General features: G+C 45.9%; 2 pseudogenes; both read right to left on the bottom strand.

Annotated features, from left to right (window-relative positions):
- Window positions 1-11,882: 11,882 nt before the first annotated feature.
- Window positions 11,883-11,988, bottom strand: LOC141173260 (U2 spliceosomal RNA; annotated as a pseudogene).
- An 837-nt stretch (window positions 11,989-12,825) lies between these two features.
- Window positions 12,826-12,931, bottom strand: LOC141173249 (U2 spliceosomal RNA; annotated as a pseudogene).
- Between the last annotated feature and the right edge of the window lie 12,463 nt (window positions 12,932-25,394).

Below are 25,394 nucleotides of genomic sequence, written 5' to 3'. Positions count from 1 at the left end.
GCAGAAAAAAATTATTTTTAATTTGCAACCTGATGGAGGTCAGTATAGATGGACTAATAGACCAAGTCCCACACACTGCTAGAAGCCCAAATATTTTTTCAGAGCTAGATGCAGAGAAAAATTATTTTTAATTTGCAACCTGATGGAGGTCAGTATAGATGGACTAATAGACCAAGTCCCACACACCGCTAGAAGCCCAACTATTTTTTCAGAGCTAGATGCAGAAAAAAATTATATTCAATTTGCAACCTGCTGGAGGTCAGTATAGAAGGACTAATAGAACAAGTCCCACACACTGCTAGAAGCCCAAATATTTTTTCAGAGCTAAATGAAGAAAAAAATTATTTTTAATTTGCAACCTGATGGAGGTCAGTATAGATGGACTAATAGACCAAGTCCCACACACTGCTAGAAGCCCAAATATTTTTTCAGAGCTAGATGCAGAAAAAAATTATTTTTAATTTGCAACCTGATGGAGGTCAGTATAGATGGACTAATAGACCAAGTCCCACACACTGCTAGAAGCCCAAATATTTTTTCAGAGCTAGATGCAGAAAAAAATTATTTTTAATTTGCAACCTGATGGAGGTCAGTATAGATGGACTAATAGACCAAGTCCCACACACTGCTAGAAGCCCAAATATTTTTTCAGAGCTAGATGCAGAAAAAAATTATTTTTAATTTGCAACCTGATGGAGGTCAGTATAGATGGACTAATAGACCAAGTCCCACACACCGCTAGAAGCCCAACTATTTTTTCAGAGCTAGATGCAAAAAAAATTATATTCAATTTGCAACCTGCTGGAGGTCAGTATAGAAGGACTAATAGAACAAGTCCCACACACTGCTAGAAGCCCAAATATTTTTTCAGAGCTAAATGAAGAAAAAAATTATTTTTAATTTGCAACCTGATGGAGGTCAGTATAGATGGACTAATAGACCAAGTCCCACACACTGCTAGAAGCCCAAATATTTTTTCAGAGCTAGATGCAGAAAAAAATTATATTCAGTTTGCAACCTGATGGAGGTCAGTATAGATGGACTAATAGAATGATGCTATGCCCAAAAGATTTTACTTCACTAGGTGCAGTAAAAAAATTGGTATTCTATACACAGGTGTTATATCTTGCAACACAGATAGGCTACTCCACTGACTAACACACTCTGCAATAGGCCAAAAAGGATTAGCTTTGCTAGATTCAGCCAAATGCTGTGAAAAAAACTTGCACAGCACTGGCACAGACCTGCCTGGCAAAAACTGATAGGAACTCATGTAACCTAGTCCTGAAAAGGACTCCAATTACAATTAGTCTTTACTCCCACAACCTATCTATTTAAGAGCACAGACCTCCCTGATAAAAGTCGTAGGAAATGCTGTAACCTAGTCCTTAAAAGGACTGCAATCACAACTATTCCCTACTCCCAAGCTATCTGTATATTTGTGCGAAAATTGGCTTGAAATTAACAAGGTATAGCGCACACAGAAACAGCGGTGCCGTCTAACACGCAGCTGCAGCAGTGAGAAAATGGTGGCGACGGGGAAAATGGCTTGGTCTTATAGGGCAAGGACATGTGACATACACTGCCAATGACACATGCCCTTGCTTGTGTGAAAAAAAGCACTTCGCTCCGTGTGTGCGCTGCTGATAGGCTGACAGATTGCACCTCCCCACTGCAAATGCGGGAAAGAGAAAAAAAAATGGAGATCTTCATTGTTCCTGCAGAGATCCATCCCCTGCCCCTCCCCCCACCCCGCTGTACACTCAAACTGCGTATTAACATTAATTTTCATCATTACTGAGAAAAAATCCAGTTATGATTTTGGTGCACGAACAGTTATCGAACATAACCTCGAACAGCCGAATTTTTCTCAAATTGTTTGTGTTCGCCGAACGGCTCGAACACCGCCCAAAACAGCTCGAATTTGAGATTGGCGAACAGTTCGAGTAGAACAACGCTCATCTCTACCAGTGACCAGTCATGGCTTCAATGTTTACTTGGAGATACTCCTGTACCATCGTCTCTAGGCATTGACTATGTGTCAGAATTCTTGTCTCCTGTGGCCTTGCAAAGGATGGGCTAAAAAAGTGGTGAAATGATTCCGCAAAATTGATGTTACCAGCAGATACTGTGGTTCTGTTACGGTTTGAGTGCTGAACACTCGACGGTCCCACGGTTGGCAAGTTGGAACTGTGAGATTCACTACGTGCACCACTGGTGTTTTGTGGAAAAGCACATGTAAGATTCTGCAACAGTCTCTGCTGATACTCCTGCATGCGTGCATCCCTTTCTATGGCAGGAATAATTTCTGCAAATTTACTTTTGTACCGGGGATCTAACAGTGTGGCAACCCAGTAGTCAGGATTATTTCTAATTCTCACAATTCGAGGGTCATGTTGCAGGTAGTGCAGCAAGAAGGCATTCATGTGTATTGCGCATCCAGGAGCACCAAGTCCCTGTTGTGTTGGTGGCGAGGTAACAATCATGCTTCCTTCCTCTGTCCTCTCCCCCCAACCTCGCACAACAGAAATGTGATCAAGGTCTCCCTCATCAGATGAGTCTTCCATCAGTTCGTCCTCCACTTCTTCCTCCGCTCCTGCACCTTCCTCACTAGTTTGGCTGCTACCATGCGCCCTGGTAAAACCATCTCCCTCACCCTCACATGCCTGCCGCCTTGGTGCTGCCGACCGTCTGGACCTTACAGATGTTAGCCCTTCCGCATACAACTCCTCCTCCTCTACTTCCTCCACCTCCTCTTGTGCCACCACCTGACTCCGAATTCTATTTAACATGTGCTCCAGCATGTAAATCACCGGAATAGTCATGCTGATAATGGCATCGTCAGCACTAAACATCTTCGTCGCCATTTCAAAACTGTGCAGAAGGGTGCATGGGTCCCTGATCTGAGACCACTCCTCCAGCGTGATTTGCCCCACCTCTGGATCTCGTTGGCCCAGGCTTTATGTCAGAACGTATTGCACCAGGGCTTGTCGGTGCTGCCACAGTCGCTGCAACATGTGCAGAGTTGAATTCCACTGGGTAGGCACATCGCATTTTAGCCGGTGAAGTGGCAGGCCCAACGACTTCTGTAGAGATGTAAATCGCTGAGCTGCGGGATGCGAACGGCGGAAGTGAGCACACAGCGACTTTGCCCTCTGCAGAAGGCCATCTAGTCCGGGATAGTGGGCTAAAAATTGCTGGACAACCAGGTTCAACACGTGAGCCATGCAAGGCATGTGTGTGACATTGCCCCGGCGAAGGGCCGCACCCAGGTTTGCAACATTGTCGCACACGGCCTTCCCTGGTTTCAGGTCCAGTGGAGACAATCATTCATGAAACTGGTTCTCCAGAGCTGACCACAACTCCTCAGCTGTGTGAATCACATTTCCCAGACATTTCAAAGTAAAAACTGCCTGATGATGTTGAGCCCTGCTGCCAGCATAGTAAGGAGGTGTGCAGGATCCCTTCTGCACAGTGAGAAAGCTTGTGGCATGACCAGACAGGCTTTGGGTGCAGGTGGAGGACCGAGAGGAGGTTGAGGAGGCAGAATCAGTGGAGCAACTTTGAGATAAAGAGGATTGACGCACAACTTGTGGGGACGGCAAGACTTGGACAGCAGCCCCTTGTCCTGCAGTCACCATAGTTACCCAGTGCCCAGTCAGCGACATGTAACGCCCCTGTCCATGACTACTCGTCCGAGTGTCTGTGGTGAAATGCACCCTGTCACACACAGAGTTTCTCAAAGAAGCGGTGATGTTGTGTGCGACATGCTGGTGGAGCGCAGGCACACCTTTCTTTGAGAAGTAGTGCCGACTGGGCATCTGGTACTGGGGCACTGCGACGGACATAAGGTCTTGAAAATCCTCTGTGTCCACCAGGCGGAAAGACAGCATTTCTGTAGCCAAGAGCTTGCAGATGGTGAAATTCACCTCATAGCTTTCTCATGGCTAGGAGGAAATGGTCTTTTACTTGTCCACATCTGAGGGACCGAGGGCTGGCTGTTGTGCTTAGACGGGGTTGAGAAGGGTGTCCCCGGCAAACTGCTGGTCTGTGAGGAAAATGCAGCCGGACATGTTAGGTTGCCTTGATCCAAAGGTGGTGCTATCGATGTCGGACAGCGCTGAACACCAGCTGGTCTTTCCACCTCCAAAGAAAATGATGACCTGCCAATCACGCTGGCTCTTGCGGGTAAAGAGGTGGCAGGTCTGCGTCCCAAATCAGGTGTGACTGCTGTCCCCCCAGTCACAGAGGATGAAGAGGCCGCGGATGCACAAGATGTGGCAGACGGTGGTTGGCCCGGCCGGCTAGGCCGCATTGTAGCACAGTGAGCTTCCCACTGCAACTTATGCTTCATATCCATGAGCCGGTTCATGCATGAAGTACTCAAACTATGTATCTTTTGGCCTCTACTTAGCTTTTGCTGACAAATGTTACAGATAACACGAGTTGGGTCATCTTTATCGATCTGAAAAAATGCCCAGGCTATGCAAGGCTTAGCACCCATGCGACCTGAAGAGCCACCACGACTTGTGGTCAGAGGCAGAGTTGTGTTTGAGAATGCAGTTGTTGACGTGCTTCCAGTACTCCGTCTCTGTCCAGGAAGGCGCAACCTGACCTCGTCATCACTAGCATCCTCCTCCACCTCTTCTGCTGACCTCATCTCTTGGCTGACTGTGGGTTGATAGTAAGTGGGATCTCCAACCTCGTCATCATCACCCTGTGTATTATCACACCCGTCGTCCTCAGAGCCAACCTCTTCCTGCCCTGACAAAAAAGCTAAAGTTGTCGCTCCAATCAGGTATTTGAGTCTCATCATCGTCTTCCTCATTTTCCCCACCAACAGGAGTTACAGTTTGGAAACGAGGGTCTACATTATGGTCAGAACCTTCTGCGTCTGGTCCTGGATCCGACTCATAAAGTTTCTGGGCATCAGTGCAGATAATTTCATCGTCTGGATTCACAGAAGCTCTGGAGCCGACCTCTGATTCCCAGGCTATAGTATGAGTAAACAGCTCTGCAGACTCAACCATCTGTTCTACCCCATACTCAGACGGGCCGCTGGAGACTTGGGAGCTGTGAGGAAGCAAGTGCGATTGGGGTGACACCTCTGAGGACTGGAGTATTTGTGATGTTGAAATTGAGGTGGAGGAGAGCCCACTTAAAGGAGCACTTGATATCCGTTGAAGCACATGCTGTTTTTGTACCTCATCTGGAATTTGCAACGATTGGCGTGGCTGTAAGAAAGGGATCTTATCACATTGTCTGCTAAAAGAGGTAGACATCTTAGTTTGGCTGGAAGATGGTCTTTCTTCTGCAGATGTTACTGTTGCTTTAACACCTACCCCACGGACACAACCTTTTTTTCCCTTCCCAACATGCCTATTCCCCTTTCCACCAGCAGCAGGCCTTTTTCCACTCATTTTGGTGGTTAACTAATTCACAACTCTGGAGTCGTTTGCACAAAAAACAATGGATGGGAACCGAGCAGAGCTGAGTGGCCAAACTGTGGTATTAGCCCAAAAGTATTGGCTGGGTTAGATGCAGATGAAAATTATTTTGAATTTGCAACCTGATGGAGGTTAGTATAGATGGACTAATAGAACAAGTCCCACACACTGCTAGAAGCCAAAATATTTTTTCAGAGCTAGATGGATAAAAAAATTATATTGAATTTGCAACCTGATGGAGGTCAGTATAGATGGACTAATAGAACAAGTCTCACACACTGCTACAAGCCTAAATATTTTTTCAGCGCTAGATGCAGAAAAAAATGATATTGAATTTGCAACCTGATGGAGGTTAGTATAGATGGACTAATAGAACAAGTCCCACACACTGCTAGAAGCCTAAATATTTTTTCAGAGCTCGATGCAGAAAAAAATTATATTGAACTTGCAACCTGATGGAAGTTAGTATAGATGGACTAATAGAACAAGTCCCACACACTGCTACAAGCCTAAATATTTTTTCAGAGCTAGATGCAGAAAAAAATTATATTGAATTTGCAACCTGATGGAGGTTAGTATAGATGGACTAATAGAACAAGTCCCACACACTGCTAGAAGCCGAAATATTTTTTTAGAGCTAGATAGAGAAAAAAATTATATTGAATTTGCAACCTGATGGAGGTCAGTATAGATGGACTAATAGAACAAGTCCCACACACTGCTACAAGCCTAAATATTTTTTCAGCGCTACATGCAGAAAAAAATGATATTGAATTTGCAACCTGATGGAGGTTAGTATAGATGGACTAATAGAACAAGTCCCACACACTGCTAGAAGCCTAAATATTTTTTCAGAGCTCGATGCAGAAAAAAATTATATTGAACTTGCAACCTGATGGAAGTTAGTATAGATGAGCTAATAGAACAAGTCCCACACACTGCTAGAAGCCTAAATATTTTTTCAGAGCTTGTTGCAGAAAAAAATTATATTGAACATGCAACCTGATGGAGGTTAGTATAGATGGACTAATAGAACAAGTCCCACACACTGCTAGAAGCTGAAATATTTTTTCAGAGCTAGATGGAGAAAAAAATTATATTGAATTTGCAACCTGATGGAGGTCAGTATGGATGGACTAATAGAACAAGTCCCACACACTGCCACAAGCCTAAATATTTTTTCAGAGCTAGATGCAGAAAAAAATTATATTGAATTTGCAACCTGATGGAGGTTAGTATAGATGGACTAAGGCTGAGTGCCCACGTAGTGTTTTTCAAGCGTTTATGCTGCGGAGTTTCCGCAGCATAAACGCTTGTGAAATGCTAGGTAATCAGCACCGCATGGTCCCCAAGGGGATTCCGCATGTTCTATGCACACGCTGCGGATTTTTCCGCAGCGTTTATGCTGCGTACAAAAACCTGCAGCATGTCATTTAATTTTACGGAAGCGCAGCGGAACTCCCGCCATTGACTTGCATTGAGACGCATAGAAACCGCGACTGTACATTTTTACAAGCGGCTTCTATGCGTCTCTATGTGCGGATGGTACCCAGTTCTGGAGGAGAGGAGACTCTTATCCAGACCTGGGTACCATTCTACCTGTAAAAAAAGAATAAAATAACAAATAAAGTTTATATTCACCTGTCCGGCGGCTTCTCTCTGAATGCCGGCATCGCTTGAGGACCTGCGGTGACGTCACAGTCATGTGACCGCTGGCCCTTCACCGCTCTGTCTCGCGATATGCCGGCAGCCGGGAACCAGCCAGGAAGCAGCGCTGCAGCACACGCCGGGGCCTCGGGCGTGAGTATAGCTTTATTTGTTTTAATTTTTACGGTTCACACTGTATAAATCCATGCTGTTTGCATGGATTTATACAGTGTCACCTAGTTGTCAAGCACTTTCCAAGCGATGCTATCGCATGGAAAGCGCTTGTCAATCTGCATGCGGAAACGCAAGTGAATCCGCATGTGGATCCGCATGTATTCTGCAGGAAAAACGCATGCACAATCTGCATGCGTTTTTTCTGCCAGGGAGATGCAGAAATGCTGCAGAAATTTTCTGCTTCATTTCTGCATCGTGGGCACATAGCCTAATAGAACAAGTCCCACACACTGCTAGAAGCCTAAATACTTTTTCAGAGCTCGATGCAGAAAAAAATTATATTGAACTTGCAACCTGATGGAGGTTAGTATAGATGGACTAATAGAACAAGTCCCACACACTGCTACAAGCCTAAATATTTTTTCAGTGCTCTATGCAGAAAAAAATTATATTGAATTTGCAACCTGATGGAGGTTAGTATAGATGGACTAATAGAACAAGTCCCACACACTGCTAGAAGCCTAAATATTTTTTCAGAGCTCGATGTAGAAAAAAATTATATTGAATTTGCAACCTGATGGAGGTTAGTATAGATGTACTAATAGAACAAGTCCCACACACTGCTAGAAGCCTAAATATTTTTTCAGAGCTCGATGCAGAAAAAAATTATATTGAACTTGCAACCTGATGGAGGTTAGTATAGATGGACTAATAGAACAAGTCCCACTCACTGCTACAAGCCTAAATATTTTTTCAGTGCTCGATGCAGAAAAAAATTATATTGAATTTGCAACCTGATGGAGGTTAGTATAGATGGACTAATAGAACAAGTCCCACACACTGCTAGAAGCCTAAATATTTTTTCAGAGCTCGATGCAGAAAAAAATTATATTGAATTTGCAACCTGATGGAGGTTAGTATAGATGGACTAATACAACAAGTCCCACACACTGCTAGAAGCCTAAATATTTTTTCAGAGCTCGATGCAGAAAAAAATTATATTGAATTTGCAACCTGATGGAGGTTAGTATAGATGGACTAATAGAATAATGCTATGCCCAAAAGATTTTACTTCACTAGGTGCAGTAAAAAAAATTGTATTCTTTACACAGGTGGTGTAGCTTGCAACACAGATAGGCTACTCCACTGACTAACACACTCTGCAATAGGCCAAAAAGGATTTGCTTTGCTAGATTTGGCCAAATGCTGTGAAAAAAACTTGCACAGCACTGGCACAGAACTGCCTGGCAAAAAGTGATAGGAACTGTTGTAACCTAGCCCTGAAAAGGAATGTAATTACAATTAGTCTTTACTCCCAACCTATCTATTTAAGAGCACAGACCTGCCTGATAAAAGTAGTATGAAATTATGTAACCTAGTCCTTAAAAGGACTGCAATCACAACTCTTCCCTACTCCCAAGCTATCTGTAGATTTGTGCGAAAATTGGCTTGAAATTAACTAAGTATAGCGCACACAGAAACAGCGGTGCCGTCTAACACGCAGCTGCAGCAGTGAGAAAATGGTGGCGATGGGGAAAATGGCTGGGTCTTATAGGGCAAGGACATGTGACATACACTGCCAATGACACATGCCCTTGCTTGTGTGAAAAAAAGCAGTTTGCTCCGTGTGTGCGCTGCTGATAGGCTGACAGACTGCACAACCCCACTGTAAAGGCGGGGAAGAGAAAAATAAATGGAGATCTTCATTATTTCTGCAGAGATCCATCCCCTGCCCCTCCCCCCGCCCCGCTGTACACTCAAACTGCGTATTAACATTAATTTTCAGCATTGCTGAGAAAAAATCCAGTTATGATTTTGGTGCACGAACAGTTATCGAACATAACCTCGAACAGCCGAATTGTTTTCAAATCGTTCGTGTTCGCCGAACGGCTCGAACACCGCCCAAAACAGCACAAATTTGAGATTGGCGAACAGTTCGAGTCGAACACCGCTCATCTCTAGTTATGATGGCATGTTTAAATGAGGAGGGAAAGATACCTGAAGAAATAGAGAGGTTAAATATTTTAGTCAGGTGAGTGGTGACCACCGGTGAGAGGGACTGCAGGAGATGTGAAGGAATGGGGTCACTGTTGCAGGTTGTAGGCCAAGAAGAAGCGAGGAGATGGGTAACTTCTTCTTCCTTAACAGGCTCAAAGATGGCAAGTGAGCTTGAAGTGTGGCAGGGAAGGGGATCCAGGCACTGAGGAGATTGGGCTGAGATGTCCTGATGGATGTGGTTGATTTTTTCAAAGAAATAAGTGGCCAGATCCTCCCCGCTGAGGTTGGTGGTGGGGGCCTGTGCTTTAGGTTTCAAGAGGGAGTTTAAGGTTTCGAAAAGTCATTTTGGATTGTTGTACATTGAAGTGATGAGGGTGGTGAAGTAGGATTGTTTGGCCAGATGAAGGGCAGAGTTATAGGTTTTGAGCATGAATTTATAGTGGATGAACTCCTCTGCTAGAAGAGATTTTCTCCACTGAAGCTCAGCACACCTTGAGCAATGTTGAAGAAAACGTGTTTGCATCGTGTGCCAGGGCTGCCGTTGTCTGTGTCGGGTCTTTCTGCTTGTAGAAGGTGCGGCTTCATCTAGGGCACTCTGCAGCGTATTATTATAGTGTGACAGTGCTAAGTCTGGACAGGAGAAGGAGGAGATGGGGGCTAAAGATGTGTGGAGATTGTCCATAAGCTGCTGGGTATTAATGGTACGTGTATTCCTATAAGTGTGGTAAGTGGGGGTGTCCCGGGTGAGGAGACAATTCTTAACAGAGAAGGAAAGAAGGTTGTGGTCCGAGAGCGGGAGAGGGGAGTTGGTAAAGTCATCCAGTGAGCAGAGACTGGAAAAAAACAGGTCCAGAGTATTCCCGTCTTCATGGGTAGGAGAATTAATAAACTGTGAGAGATGGAATGAAGAGGTTAGAGAAAGTAGATGAGAGGCAGATTGGGAGAGGGGATCATCGATGGGGATGTTAAAGTCGCCCATGATGAGTGTGGGGATGTCACAGGATAGAAAGTGAGGAAGCCAGGTGGCAAAGTGATCCAAGAACTGGCGGGAGGAGCCTGGAGGGCGATACACAACCGCCACTCGCAGGGAAAAGGGTTTAAAGAGTCTGATGGTGTGGACTTCAAAGGAAGGAAACATAAGTGAGGGAACCGGGAGGGTGACCTGGAAAGCACATTGTGAGGAAAGGAGCAGACCAACACCTCCACCCTGTCTGTTGCCAGGTCTGGCGGTATGTGAATATTTCAGCCCACCAAATGGGAGAGCTGCAGCTGCGGTGGTGTCTGGCTGCTGAATCCAGGTTTCAGTGATAGCCAGAAGGTTAAGTGAATTAGAGAGGAAAAAATCATGGATGTAAGTTAGTTTGTTACACACAGACCGTGAGTTTCAGAGAGCACAATGGAAATCGATAGGAGAGGGCATGCACTGAACGTTAATAAGATTAGCAGGGTTTCTATATGCAGCTGGAGGAGAGTGGTGTATGCTAGGGGAGGGGGGCCCAGGGTTGGGGGAGATGTCGCCTGCGACTAGTAAAAGGAGAAAGAAGAGAAAGAGCAGGCGGTGCAATGATTTGTATGAACATTTTGAGTGCTGTATGGAGGTAGAGGATGGTTTGCAGTGGGTGAGGAATGTCAGTAGAGCCTCAGAGTTATACATGGGAGAGGGGAGAAGGGAGGGGTTGATATAGAGAGAGTGTACAGAATGTGCTATATACTAAATGAGAACATATATTATACTTGATGTCAGCCAAAAGGCTGAGAAGCAATAACATGAATTGGTTTTGGCCTATGATTGCACCCTGGCTTCAAGAAGGCACCCATTGTAGGGATAGGGACAAAGACTCCCCATAGGAGGACATGTTGTTCATCAATAGACACCTTAAAACCCACAACTTTACTGCTTGTTGCAGCTGCAGCCCACGCATGCATTTTTAATCTGCATGAGTCTATCTATTTTCAAACATTCTCCCCTTCCCCCCAATGTCCCATGCACCTGCAGACAAGGGGATGGGGAGAGGATAACTAATTAGTGAACAAACAAGCAGCGGTCCACATTCTTCCTAGTCTGCAGACTCCCTGCAGACTGTAGCTGACTACAGCAGCACAGCCAAATAAAGGCCAGGAGCCCATTATGACACGTGCATTGATGTTCCATTCTTCCATTCTTGCATTATTTCATTGTTCCATTGTCCCATTCTCTTGCATTATTCCATTGTTCCATTCACTCATTACATCTATTGCAAGCAATCTATCTGCCTGGGTGAAAACCAATAGGATGTTCTGATTGACAGACATAGGTAGCACTTTAAAACAACATCTCAGACCAATCTTTTTTTTTATCTTTTTTCATCCACAGATAGAAAATTAAAGTAGTCAGTGCTCCACCAGAGGGAGCTAGCATTTCACTAAAGAAATCATAACGGCCCCCACATGTTTTTTAAATGCGTGGTACTCAGCAACACCCAACTGATGGGACAGTTGAATTAAAAGAGTAGCAGCTGATAACAAGGCCACTGACTAGGTAAATGGTGTATGTGCAACGGTGTAGCAAAGGACAAATGCATTATTGCAGCTTATCTCAGGAAGGAAGGGATAGATAGATAGATAGATAGATAGATAGATAGATAGATAACATTACAATACAGTATATTGGTAAAAGCAAAGCACATATACTAAATGAGAACAGATACTACACTTGATGTTAGTCAAAAGGCCGAGAAGCGATAACCTGAATTGGTTTTGGCCTATGACTGCACACTGGCTTCAAGAAGGCACTCATTGTAGGGATAGGGACAAATACTCCCCTCAGGAGGACATGTTGTTCATCAATAGACACCTTAAAACCCACAACTTTACTTCATGTTGCAGCTGCAGCCCACGCATGCATTTTTAATCTGCATGAGTCTGCTTATTTTCAAACATTCTCCCCTCCCCCCCAATGTCCCATGCACCTGCAGACAAGGGGATGGGGAGAGGATAACTAATTAGTGAACTAACAAGCAGCGGTCCACCTTTTTCCTACTCTGCAGGCTCCCTGCAGACTGTGGCTGACTGCAGCAGCACAGCCAGATAAAGGCCAGGAGCCCATTATGACACATGCAATGATGCTCCATTCTTCCATTCTTGCATTATTCCATTGTTCCATTGTCCCATTTTCTTGCATTATTCCATTGTTCCATTCACTCATTACATCTATTGCAAGCAATCTATCTGCCTGTGTGAAAACCAATAGGATGCTCTGATTGTCAGACATAGGCAGCACTTTAAAACAACATCTCAGACCAAACTTTTTTACATCTTTTTTTCATCCACAGATAGAAAATTAATGAAGTCAGTGCTCCACCAGAGGGAGCCAGCATTTCACTAAAGAAATAGTAATGCCCCCCACATTTTTTTTTAAATGCGTGGTACTCAGCAACACCCAACTGATGGGACAGTTGAATTAAAAGAGTAGCAGCTGATAACAAGGCCACTGACTAGGTATATGGTGTATGTGCAGAGGTGTAGCAAAGGACAAATGCATTATTGCCGCTTATCTCATGAAGAAAAGGATAGATAGATAGATAGATAGATAACATTACAATACAATATATTGGTTAAAGCAAAGCACATATACTAAATGAGAACAGATACTACACTTGATGTCAGCCAAAAGGCCGAGAAGCAATAAGCTGAATTGGTTTTGGCCTATGACTGTGACGCGCCCCCTGGGCCAGTGTTGTTTGGGGGATACCCGGAGCCGGATCAGATGGGGGTTGTAGTCTTCGAGTGGCGGTGACCCGGTCCGTGCCCAGGGTGTCAAGCTCAGTGTGTGGCAGTCCTTATAGATGTTACTAGATGTTCTTTTATGTCGACTACGCCACCCGTTGATTTGCGGTCAATACGGCCGCCGCTGCAGCAGGGTCCGCTGAGGCTGGTGGTGTGTGTGCAGCTTCTGGTAGTATAACCCCCAACGGGAGGGGTATAGCCTCAGGGGGTCAGTTGTAGAGGATGGTGGTTGTGGAGGTGCAGTGAGGATGGTAATGAGACTCAGAGTCGGGCTGTGCAGTTCAGGGTTTTTACTTACTGCTGTTGTTCTGGTCACTCCGGCCTTGAGTGACCACCCGAGCCATGCTGCGTCCACCAGGTCCTGGACTCGGCCAACCCCCAGGTGATTCTGGAGCGTGTTCCTGAGCTCCCTTTCTGACTTGTCCTTCTCTCTGGCCTTCCCCACCAGGGATCCACCTAAGTCCGGCTCCCTCGGGCCTCTTGTTGGTAAACCCTTGTCTCTGGGTTCCCTGACCCTATTCTTGGTTTGCCTTCCGGGTGGATTTAGTGGGTGGTCGTGGCAGATCCTGCCCACGACCTCCGGTCTCTGGCTAAGGATTAGGGCCCTCCACCAGCTTGGGATCCGGTACCCTTGTGCCAACTCTTCACCCTCTGGTCTAATTTTGGGTTCTTGGAGTTCCCTCTTCTCCCCCTCTGGGTCCTTCTTTCTCCTCTCTCTCTCTCTTGGCCTTGGAGCTGCTCTTCTCCTCTGCTCTCTTCCTCTGACTCTGCAAAAAGACTGACAGACTGACCCTGATCTAAGATGGTTCCCACCTTATATACTCCCTCTATGTGTGAGCTCAGGTGACCAGCACCCAATGAGCTCCTAGCACTACCCAGACTGCTCCCCCTATCTGCCCCTACACTACTGGGATGTTCCACCCCCCTCCCACTCCAGCCAGGGACAGACACTATCGTACCTGCACATATATTGGTGGGAGTACCATTGGTCTGTCCCCCGGAAATGGGATGTGTGTAGTGCATGCAGCCTACTGAGCTCAGTTCCACACTCCATCCTTACCCGGGAGTGGAATACCACACCTCTGGCTTGAGGTGTAATACCCCTGTAGCAGCCGAGTCCTCAGGGTGCTACATTCCCCCCTGGTAAATCACAGCACGTCCTCGGGCTGTTAAAGATAAAAACATCCAAAACATACAATTATTTTTCATAAACATCAACATATAAACATATAAAACATCATATATATATCAGCAATAAAACGTTTTCATAAATAACATTCTTGTAAACATTCCTGTCTCTGGTTCCTCCGGTCACGGTGCAACTTGTGACCGGGTAAAGTGCGACAGTCTCTTGAAGAAAAATGGTTTTCCCATAAAACCAGTAGGGGGCGCTTTAGGAAGCGCAACTATATACAAAGGGGATATGGCCGCTCTCAGTCCTCGGCCAGGTATTAGGAATTAGGGACACACGGGCATCAGTTCACACTTTGTCCCAACGGGGAACAAATTTTAAATAAGTAACAGTTCTTGGTACCCCGACGGGTAACTATTTACAGTCTCTCTCTACCGTACTTCAACGACGGCGTCCTCCTGCTCTTTCTTGTTGGTTGGTTTCAGTTTCAGACCCGTCCGGGTCCTCTTGCTCCTCCTCACACCGCAGCTCCTCCTCCGTCAGGCGATGCACATGGAGGGCGTAGGGCCCTTTGGCACACTTGTGCCGGGTGAAGGTGACCTCGTCCCCTACATACAGGTCACGACCTCTGTGTCCCTCCGGCAGATGGCTCTCTACGTCTCTGCGGGTCACAAAGACGTCGCCGGGGGTATGATGGTCTCTAATGAAGCCCCACCCATGCTGCATGTTGAATTTTATCACAGTCCCGGTGGAAGGGGGACCATGAGCTGCACGGGGATTCCTCCTGGTCCGGCTCTTCTGCTCCGCGCTCCTTATCTGTGCTTGCTGTTCCCGGACCCGCCTCTCTCTCCGCTCCTTCTCGAAGACCTCGAGCTGCTGGCGGCAGCACTCTGCACGCTCCGCTGCGGCCGCCCGAGTCTCCTGAGTGAACCCCATGAGGTCTCCTCCGGTGGGGTCCCACTCAAACTGTGCCTCCTCCAGCGGGGGTGAGGTCCTCTTTACAGGCTTCGGAGCCGGAATCAGGGGCTCGCACATGGGCCTTGCTCTCTGGAGTTCCAGCTGAATGTACTCCTGGGGCCATACAAAGGGCTGCCCATCCGGGCACGTATGCTGGGCAAATAGATTTTCACCCAGGTGCGGCACTCTAGATGTTGAGGGCGCGTTGATGGTAGCGGCGCCCGGGTTGACCAGGCCTTGTGACCAGGCTTGGGGCACGCTAAAGGAAAAGGGCACCGTAAGAACGGCGGCGCCCGTGGTTACTCGGCCCTGCGACCAGGCTGGTGGCTCCGCGGAGGTAGGGGGCGCTGTTGGAATTGCGGCGCCCGGGGGTACTAGGCCTTGCGACCAGGCTGATGGTATTTCCTGCTTGGCCACGCTCGAGGTCGAGGCGTGTGACGTCACAGGGGTCGCGGCCGCGGTTTCCGGTTGAGGCCTAGTCGGCGGCGGTGACGATGCAGCGACGGGCACAGCAGGGGGAACTTCGGGCTCTGCGACGGGGAGCTGGGGCAGGCACGCGGTTTCCCGGCTCGGGGTAGAGACGTCCCCTTTACCTGCCTCCATTCGTTCAGCTCCCTTCTCGGCGCCGTCTCCGGCCTTCAGTCCTCCTGCACCATCCTCAGAGGCGGTCTGTCTCCTCGTCTCGGGTGGCGTGCTCCGCTGACGGGTTTCGGTCTGCTGGGCCATCTCTCGGCTCCACTCCGCCAACGTCTCTCGCTGCACCCGGGCCATCCTCCGTGCGAGGCCCTCCAGCGCAGTCTGTGCACACTCCCGGTCTCGGGGGAGCTGTGCCAGGACCTCCACTAAGCCTAGTGGGGTTGTGGCTTGTAGCAGGCTCCTGACCACTGGGTCGGTGCTGCCTGACTCTCCCTCCATCTCCGGGTAGGCTTTCTCTGGACTCCTCTCCAGACGTCTTGTCTCCGGGTGCGCTCTCTCCAGACTGCTCCAGGCGACACCCATCTTTGCTCTCTTGTTCTGTCTCCGCCCACATTGAGGGTGGTCCCGGGGCAACTTTGTGATTGTCAGTTCCAGGGGCAGTTCTCTTACGCTGATGGACACTTCCAGCATCACAGTCTCTGTTGGTGGGCGCGGTTTCCGCTTTTGGCGCCATTCTTCGACCTGGCCCACGATGGGAGGTGGCTTCTTGCCACCCTCTGGCACGCCCATAATGGCGTCCGCTCTTCCAAGGCGGGAAATCTTTGGAAATGGCGGGAATCGTCTCCCAGTGGCGGGAAACTCCATGGATGGCGGGAAAAAGCTGCAAATGGCGGACAACCGGCGGGAAACGACCTGTGATAGGGTCCGTTGGCGGGGACCCTCCGGAACCGGCGGGAGACTTCTTTTTAAGGTAACGGTGAACTTCTCTTCAGGCACGCAGTACCCGGTTGTTGCGGGCACGTTATCCTGCCGACTACGCCAAAGTTGACGCGCCCCCTGGGCCAGTGTTGTTTGGGGGATACCCGGAGCCGGATCAGATGGGGGTTGTAGTCTCCGAGTGGCGGTGACCCGGTCCGTGCCCAGGGTGTCAAGCTCAGTGTGTGGCAGTCCTTATAGATGTTACTAGATGTTCTTTTATGTCGACTACGCCACCCGTTGATTTGCGGTCAATACGGCCGCCGCTGCAGCAGGGTCCGCTGAGGCTGGTGGTGTGTGTGCAGCTTCTGGTAGTATAACCCCCAACGGGAGGGGTATAGCCTCAGGGGGTCAGTTGTAGAGGATGGTGGTTGTGGAGGTGCAGTGAGGATGGTAATGAGACTCAGAGTCGGGCTGTGCAGTTCAGGGTTTTTACTTACTGCTGTTGTTCTGGTCACTCCGGCCTTGAGTGACCACCCGAGCCGTGCTGCGTCCACCAGGTCCTGGACTCGGCCAACCCCCAGGTGATTCTGGAGCGTGTTCCTGAGCTCCCTTTCTGACTTGTCCTTCTCTCTGGCCTTCCCCACCAGGGATCCACCTATGTCCGGCTCCCTCGGGCCTCTTGTTGGTAAACCCTTGTCTCTGGGTTCCCTGACCCTATTCTTGGTTTGCCTTCCGGGTGGATTTAGTGGGTGGTCGTGGCAGATCCTGCCCACGACCTCCGGTCTCTGGCTAAGGATTAGGGCCCTCCACCAGCTTGGGATCCGGTACCCTTGTGCCAACTCTTCACCCTCTGGTCTAATTTTGGGTTCTTGGAGTTCCCTCTTCTCCCCCTCTGGGTCCTTCTTTCTCCTCTCTCTCTCTCTTGGCCTTGGAGCTGCTCTTCTCCTCTGCTCTCTTCCTCTGACTCTGCAAAAAGACTGACAGACTGACCCTGATCTAAGATGGTTCCCACCTTATATACTCCCTCTATGTGTGAGCTCAGGTGACCAGCACCCAATGAGCTCCTAGCACTACCCAGACTGCTCCCCCTATCTGCCCCTACACTACTGGGATGTTCCACCCCCCTCCCACTCCAGCCAGGAACAGACACTATCGTACCTGCACATATATTGGTGGGAGTACCGTTGGTCTGTCCCCCGGAAATGGGATGTGTGTAGTGCATGCAGCCTACTGAGCTCAGTTCCACACTCCATCCTTACCCGGGAGTGGAATACCACACCTCTGGCTTGAGGTGTAATACCCCTGTAGCAGCCGAGTCCTCAGGGTGCTACAACTGCACCCTGACTTCAAGAAGGCACCCATTGTAGGGATAGGGACAAAGACTCCCCTTAGTAGGACATGTTGTTCATGAATAGACAACTTAAAACCCACAACTTTACTGCTTGTTGCAGCTGCAGCCCACGCATGCATTTTTAATCTGCATGAGACTGACTATTTTCAAACAACCCCCCCCAATGTCCCATGCACCTGCAGACAAGGTGATGGGGAGAGGATAACTAATTATTAGTAAACAAACAAGCAGCAGTCCACTTTCTTCCTAGTCTGCAGGCTCCCTGCAGACTGTAGCTGAATGCAGCAGCACAGCCAGATACAGGCCAGGAGCCCATTATGACACGTGCAATGATGTTCCATTCTTCCATTCTTGCATTATTCCATTGTTCCATTGTCCCATTCTCTTGCATTATTCCATTGTTCCATTGTCCCATTCTCTTGCATTATTTCATTGTTCCATTCACTCATTACATCTATTGCAAGCAATCTATCTGCCTTGGTGAAAAACAATAGGATGCTCTGATTGACAGACATAGGTAGCACTTTAAAACAACATCTCAGACCAAACTTTTTTTTATCTTTTTTTTCATCCACAGATAGAAAATTAAAGAAGTCAGTGCTCCACCAGTGGGAGCCAGCATTTCACTAAAGAAATCATAACGGCCCCCACATTTTTTTTAAATGCGTGGTACTCAGCAACACCCAACTGATGGGACAGTTGAATTAAAAGAGTAGCACCTGATAACAAGGCCACTGACTAGGTATATGGTGTATGTGCAACGGTGTAGCAAAGGACAAATGCATTATTGCAGCTTATCTCAGGAAGGAAGGGATAGATAGATAGATAACATTACAATACAATATATTGGTAAAAGCAAAGCACATATACTAAATGAGAACAGATACTACGCTTGATGTTAGCCAAAATAATAATAATAATAATAATAATGTTTATTTTTATAGCGCCAACATATTCCGCAGCACTTTACAAATTTTAGGGTGGACTTATACAGAAAATACAAAATAAGCATATCTCATATCGAAAGGAGTGAGGGCCCTGCTCTCAAGCTTACAGTCTATGAGGAAATGGGGGAGACACAAAAGGTAAATTGTACATATATTGTATAATGCAGCCTTAGTATACTAAATAGGATAAATAATATATGGACTCGTCGCCTGTCAGTTGGTGCAGTCCTGACCGAGGATATTATGTGCATGGTTGGTATGAACCTGAAATTGAAGAAGATTTTAATATGGGGGAAAACTGGGATGGACAACTGGGATCGACAGGTAGTGTGTGGAGGCGATACGCCAGTCTAAAGAAATGGGTTTTTAAGGTCCGCTTGAAACTGTGGGTATTGGGAATTAATCGAATTGTCCTGGGTAGTGCATTCCAAAGAATTGGCGCAGCACGCGAGAAATCTTGGAGACGGAAGTGGGAAGCTTGGATTATGGAGGATTTTAGTTTTAAGTCACTGGCAGAACGGAGGGCACGTGTAGGGTGGTAGACTGAGACAAGGGAGGAGATGTAGGGGGGTACTGACGCATGGAGTGCTTTGTGGGTAAGTGTGATAAGTTTAAATTGAATTCTATATTGGATGGGTAACCAATGCAATGACTGGCACAGGGAAGAGGCGTCGGTGTAGCGGTTGGCGAGGAATATGATCCTGGCTGCTGCATTAATGACGGATTGGAGAGGGGAGAGTTTAGTAAGAGGGAGCCCGATAAGTAGAGAGTTGCAGTAGTCCAGACGGGAATGAATAAGAGCTACGGTAAGAGTTTTTGCAGAGTCAAAGGTGAGAAAAGTCCTGATTCTTGAGATGTTTTTGAGGTGTAGATGACATGAACGAGCGAGTGATTTGATGTGAGGAGTGAAGGAAAGATCTGAGTCAAAAGTGACCCCAAGACAGCGGGCTTGTTGCTGGGGAGTAATGGTTGAGCCACAAACGGAAATGGCAATATAGGGCACAGGTAGTTTAGTGGAGGGAGGAAATACGAGTAGTTCAGTTTTTGACAGATTCAGTTTTAGGCAGAGGGAGGACATAATGTTAGACACAGCAGAAAGACAATCACTGGTCTTTTCTAGTAATGCAGGAGTGATGTCCGGGGCAGAGGTGTATAATTGGGTGTCATCAGCATAGAGATGGTACTGGAAACCGAATCTACTGATTGTTTGTCCAATGGGAGCGGTGTATAAGGAGAAAAGAAGGGGGCCAAGGACTGATCCTTGAGGAACCCCGACAGTAAGGGGAAGGAGAGAGGAGGAGGAGCCGGCGAAAGACACAGAGAAGGAGCGGTCAGAGAGATAGGAAGAGAACCAGGAGAGAACAGTGTCCTTGAGGCCAATAGTGCGGAGCATAGTGAGGAGGAGCTGGTGATCCACAGTGTCGAATGCTGCAGAGAGATCCAGGAGAATCAGCAGGGAATAGTGACCATTAGATTTAGCTGTTAGTAGATCATTAGAGACTTTAGTGAGGCAGTTTCAGTAGAATGTAAAGAGCGGAAACCAGATTGTAAAGGGTCAAGAAGAGAGTTGTCTGAAAGATAGTGGATTAGACGGGAATGGACCAGGCGTTCCAGGAGTTTAGAGATAAAGGGAAGATTGGAAACAGGTCTGTAGTTGGCAGTGCAGTTCTGGTCAAGGGATGGTTTTTTAAGTACTGGATGTATGCTGGCATGTTTAAAAGAAGAGGGAAAGATACCAGATGAGAGGGAGAGGTTGAAAATTTTAGCTAGGTGAATGGTGACAGCTGGAGCAAGGGACTGAAGGAGATGTGAGGGAATAGGGTCACCGGTGCAGGTGGTAGGGCGAGAAGATGCAAGGAGCCTGATCACTTCATCTTCCGTGACTGGTTCAAAGTCAGAAAGTGAGAAAGATACAATGTGGCGGGGGAGAGCATAAATAACGTTTGAGGATTGGGAGAAAATTTCCTGTCGGATATGGTCAATTTTTTCTTTGAAATAATTGGCCAGATCGTCAGCGCTGAGGTCGGTGGTCGGGGCCTGTGTTGCTTGATTGAGCAGAGAATGAAACGTGTCAAAGAGTCGTTTAGGATTATTGGAAAGTGAGATTATGAGGTTGTTAAAGTAGGTTTGTTTGGAGAGGTGAAGCGCAGAGTTATACAGTATGTTTTCAGCATAAATTTATAATGGAGGAAATCTTCGGGCAGATTAGATTTTCTTCACAGCCTTTCAGCACACCTGGAACACCGCTGGAGGAGACGTGTTTGAGGTGTATGCCAGGGTTGTCGCCGTCTATGCCGAATTGTTCTTTATGTAGGAGGTGCGGCTTCATCCAGGGCGCATAGCATTATTTCATTATAATGCTTCAATGCAGAGTCGGGACATGAGAGGGAGGAGATTGGGGCCAATGATGAAAGCAACTTTTTCATCAATTTCTGGGTGTTAATGGCGCGTAAATTTCTATAAGTGTGGAAAGCGGTGGGGTCTTGAGTAGAGTCACAGTTCTTGACAGAGAATGAAAGAAGATTATGGTCAGAGAGTGGAAGGGGAGAGTTAGTAAAGTCATGTACTGAGCAAAACCAGGAGAAGATCAGGTCCATTGTGTTCCCGTCCTCATGTGTAGGAGAATTGGCAAGTTGTGAAAGGCCGAAGGTGGAGGTTAGTGATAAAAGGTGAGCGACAGATGGGGAAAGAGGATCGCCAATTGGGATGTTAAAATCTCCCATGATTATCGTGGGATTTTCGCAGGATAGAAAATTTGGAAGCCAGCCAGATAAATGATCCAAGAACTGACGGGGGGGACCTGGAGGGCGATAGACCACTGCCACTCGCAGGGAGAAGGGCCGGTAGAGTCTGACTGTGTGAGCCTCAAAAGAAGGGAAGATAAGGGAGGGTACTGGCGGGATCACCTGAAAAGTACATTTTGTTGAAAGAAGCAGAACAACACCTCCACCTGATCTGTTGTCAGGTCTTGGAGTATGAGAGAAGTGTAGGCCACCATAGGAGAGAGCTGCAGCAGCAGTAGTGTCCGACTGATGGATCCAGGTATCAGTGAGAGCCAGAAGGTTGAGGGAATTAGAGAGTAAAAAGTCATGAATATAAGAGAGTTGATTACATGCTGAGCGCGCATTCCAAAGGGCACAGTTGAATGAGAAAGAAGATATGCAGGGAATATTGATAAGATTAGCAGGGTTTCTGAATGTAACAGGGAAGGAGTTAGTGTTATTATTAATGGAGGGTCCTGGATTAGGAGAAATATCACCTGCGACTAAGTGAAGGAAGATACAGAGAGTGAGCAGGTGGTTGAGTGATTTGTGAGAGCATTTCCTGTGTTGTATGGTGGGACTGAATGGATCTGTGCGGTATAACATTGTGAAGAGAGCATGACCGCTGTACATAGGAGAAGAGAGGAGTGAGGAGTTAATATGGATGAAGTCTGCTGAATTTGTGGGAGAACGGTGTATGTGGATGATTGTAGCAGCCAGAATATAAATGGCACAGATACAAATGGTGAGTACTGTTTGCAAAACAGATGGACTGGAAGCAAGTTTGTTTAACTGTCTTGCATGTCTGACCTGTCTTCTGCCCCGTCCAACTGCCATATCTAACTGCCAGGACACTTTGATAAATTATGGCACTTCGATAAAGTATGCATAAATGCCCCCGCATAAATGCTGCCCCTTGACTATGTCTCAATATATAGGGAAGTATCTGCTTAGATCTATACAGATTTAACTAGTTAGCAAACAATCAGCTAGTTCAAGACAGCAGGAGACCATAAACTGCAGAAAAAAAAAAAAAAACAGACTGGCAACTCTACATGGATCATAAACTATGAAAGTAAGTGTGATGACCTTAAAGTATCATGGGTTAAACAATGTAGATGAATGTCAGATATACCAATGATAGGCTGCAGAGCATTGCAAGAAGCATGGAGGTACAATTCAGTTTTCAGAATAGATAACATGTAGTAGATGAATCACAAAGATATATCAATGATAGGCTGCAGAGCATTGCAAGAAGCATGGAGGTACAATTCAGTTTTCAGAATAGATAACACGTAGTAGATGAATGACAAAGATATACCAATGATAGGCTGCAGAGCATTGCAAGAAGCATGGAGGTACAATTCAGTTTTCAGAATAGATAACACGTAGTAGATGAATCACAAACATATACCTGTAAGAAGAGAAGAAAGATGAATATTAGGAGTTCCATATCTAACTGCCAGGACACTTTGATAAATTATGGCACTTCGATAAAGTATGAATAAATGCTATATGCATAAATGCCCCCGCATAAATGCTGCCCCTTGACTATGTCTCAATATAGAGGGAAGTATCTGCTTAGATCTACACAGATTTAACTCTTTAGCAAACAATCAGCTAATTTAAGACAGCAGGAGACTATAAACTGCAGGAAAAAAAAACTGACTGGCAACTCTACATGGATCATAAACTATGAAAGTAATTGTGATGACCTTAAAGTATCATGGGTTAAACAACGTAGATGAATGACAGATATACCAATGATAGGCTGCAGAGCATTGCAAGAAGCATGGAGGTACAATTCAGTTTTCAGAATAGATAACACGTAGTAGATGAATGACAAAGATATACCAATGATAGGCTGCAGAGCATTGCAAGAAGCATGGAGGTACAATTCAGTTTTCAGAATAGATAACACGTAGTAGATGAATGACTAAGATATACCAATGATAGGCTGCAGAGCATTGCAAGAAGCATGGAGGTACAATTCAGTTTTCAGAATAGATAACACATAGTAGGTAAATGACAAAGATATACCAATGATAGGCTGCAGAGCATTGCAAGAAGCATGGAGGTACAATTCAGTTTTCAGAATAGATAACACGTAGTAGATGAATGACAAAGATATACCTGTAAGAAGAGAAGAAAGATGAATCATAGGAGTGCCATATCTTGCTGCCAGGACACTTTGATCAATTATGGCACTTCGATAAAGTATGCATAAATGCTATATGCATAAATGCCGCTGCATAAATCCTGCCCCTTGACTATGTCTCAATATATAGGGAAGTATCTGCTTAGATCTACACAGATTTAACTCGTTAGCAAACAATCAGCTAGTTTAAGACAGCAGGAGACCATAAACTGCAGGAAAAAAAAAAAAAAAAAGCAAAAAAAAAACAGACTGGCAACTTTAAATGGATCATAAACTGTGAAAGTAAGTGTGATGACCTTAAAGTATCATGGGTTAAACAACGGAGATGAATGACAGTTACACCAATAATAGGCTGCAGAGAATTGCAAGAAGCATGGAGGTACAATTCAGTTTTCAGAATAGATAACACGTAGTAGATGAATGACAAAGATATACCAATGATAGGCTGCAGAGCATTGCAAGAAGCATGGAGGTACAATTCAGTATTCAGAATAGATAACACGTAGTAGATGAATGACTAAGATATACCAATGATAGGCTGCAGAGCATTGCAAGAAGCATGGAGGTACAATTCAGTTTTCAGAATAGATAACACGTAGTAGATGAATCACAAACATATACCTGTAAGAAGAGAAGAAAGATGAATATTAGGAGTTCCATATCTAACTGCCAGGACACTTTGATAAATTATGGCACTTCGATAAAGTATGAATAAATGCTATATGCATAAATGCCCCCGCATAAATGCTGCCCCTTGACTATGTCTCAATATAGAGGGAAGTATATGCTTAGATCTACACAGATTTAACTCTTTAGCAAACAATCAGCTAATTTAAGACAGCAGGAGACTATAAACTGCAGGAAAAAAAAACTGACTGGCAACTCTACATGGATCATAAACTATGAAAGTAATTGTGATGACCTGAAAGTATCATGGGTTAAACAACGTAGATGAATGACAGATATACCAATGATAGGCTGCAGAGCATTGCAAGAAGCATGGAGGTACAATTCAGTTTTCAGAATAGATAACACGTAGTAGATGAATGACAAAGATATACCAATGATAGGCTGCAGAGCATTGCAAGAAGCATGGAGGTACAATTCAGTTTTCAGAATAGATAACACGTAGTAGATGAATGACTAAGATATACCAATGATAGGCTGCAGAGCATTGCAAGAAGCATGGAGGTACAATTCAGTTTTCAGAATAGATAACACATAGTAGGTAAATGACAAAGATATACCAATGATAGGCTGCAGAGCATTGCAAGAAGCATGGAGGTACAATTCAGTTTTCAGAATAGATAACACGTAGTAGATGAATGACAAAGATATACCTGTAAGAAGAGAAGAAAGATGAATCATAGGAGTGCCATATCTTGCTGCCAGGACACTTTGATCAATTATGGCACTTCGATAAAGTATGCATAAATGCTATATGCATAAATGCCGCTGCATAAATCCTGCCCCTTGACTATGTCTCAATATATAGGGAAGTATCTGCTTAGATCTACACAGATTTAACTCGTTAGCAAACAATCAGCTAGTTTAAGACAGCAGGAGACCATAAACTGCAGGAAAAAAAAAAAAAAAAAGCAAAAAAAAAACAGACTGGCAACTTTAAATGGATCATAAACTGTGAAAGTAAGTGTGATGACCTTAAAGTATCATGGGTTAAACAACGGAGATGAATGACAGTTACACCAATAATAGGCTGC

Source organism: Phyllobates terribilis, unplaced genomic scaffold, assembly GCF_046119375.1.
Source record: "Phyllobates terribilis strain yellow unplaced genomic scaffold, ASM4611937v1 Scaffold_12__6_contigs__length_324123572, whole genome shotgun sequence".
Taxonomy (NCBI): Eukaryota; Metazoa; Chordata; class Amphibia; order Anura; family Dendrobatidae; genus Phyllobates; species Phyllobates terribilis.
The sequence above is the reverse complement of the archived record's forward strand: the minus strand, read 5'-3'. Positions and strand labels throughout refer to the sequence as shown.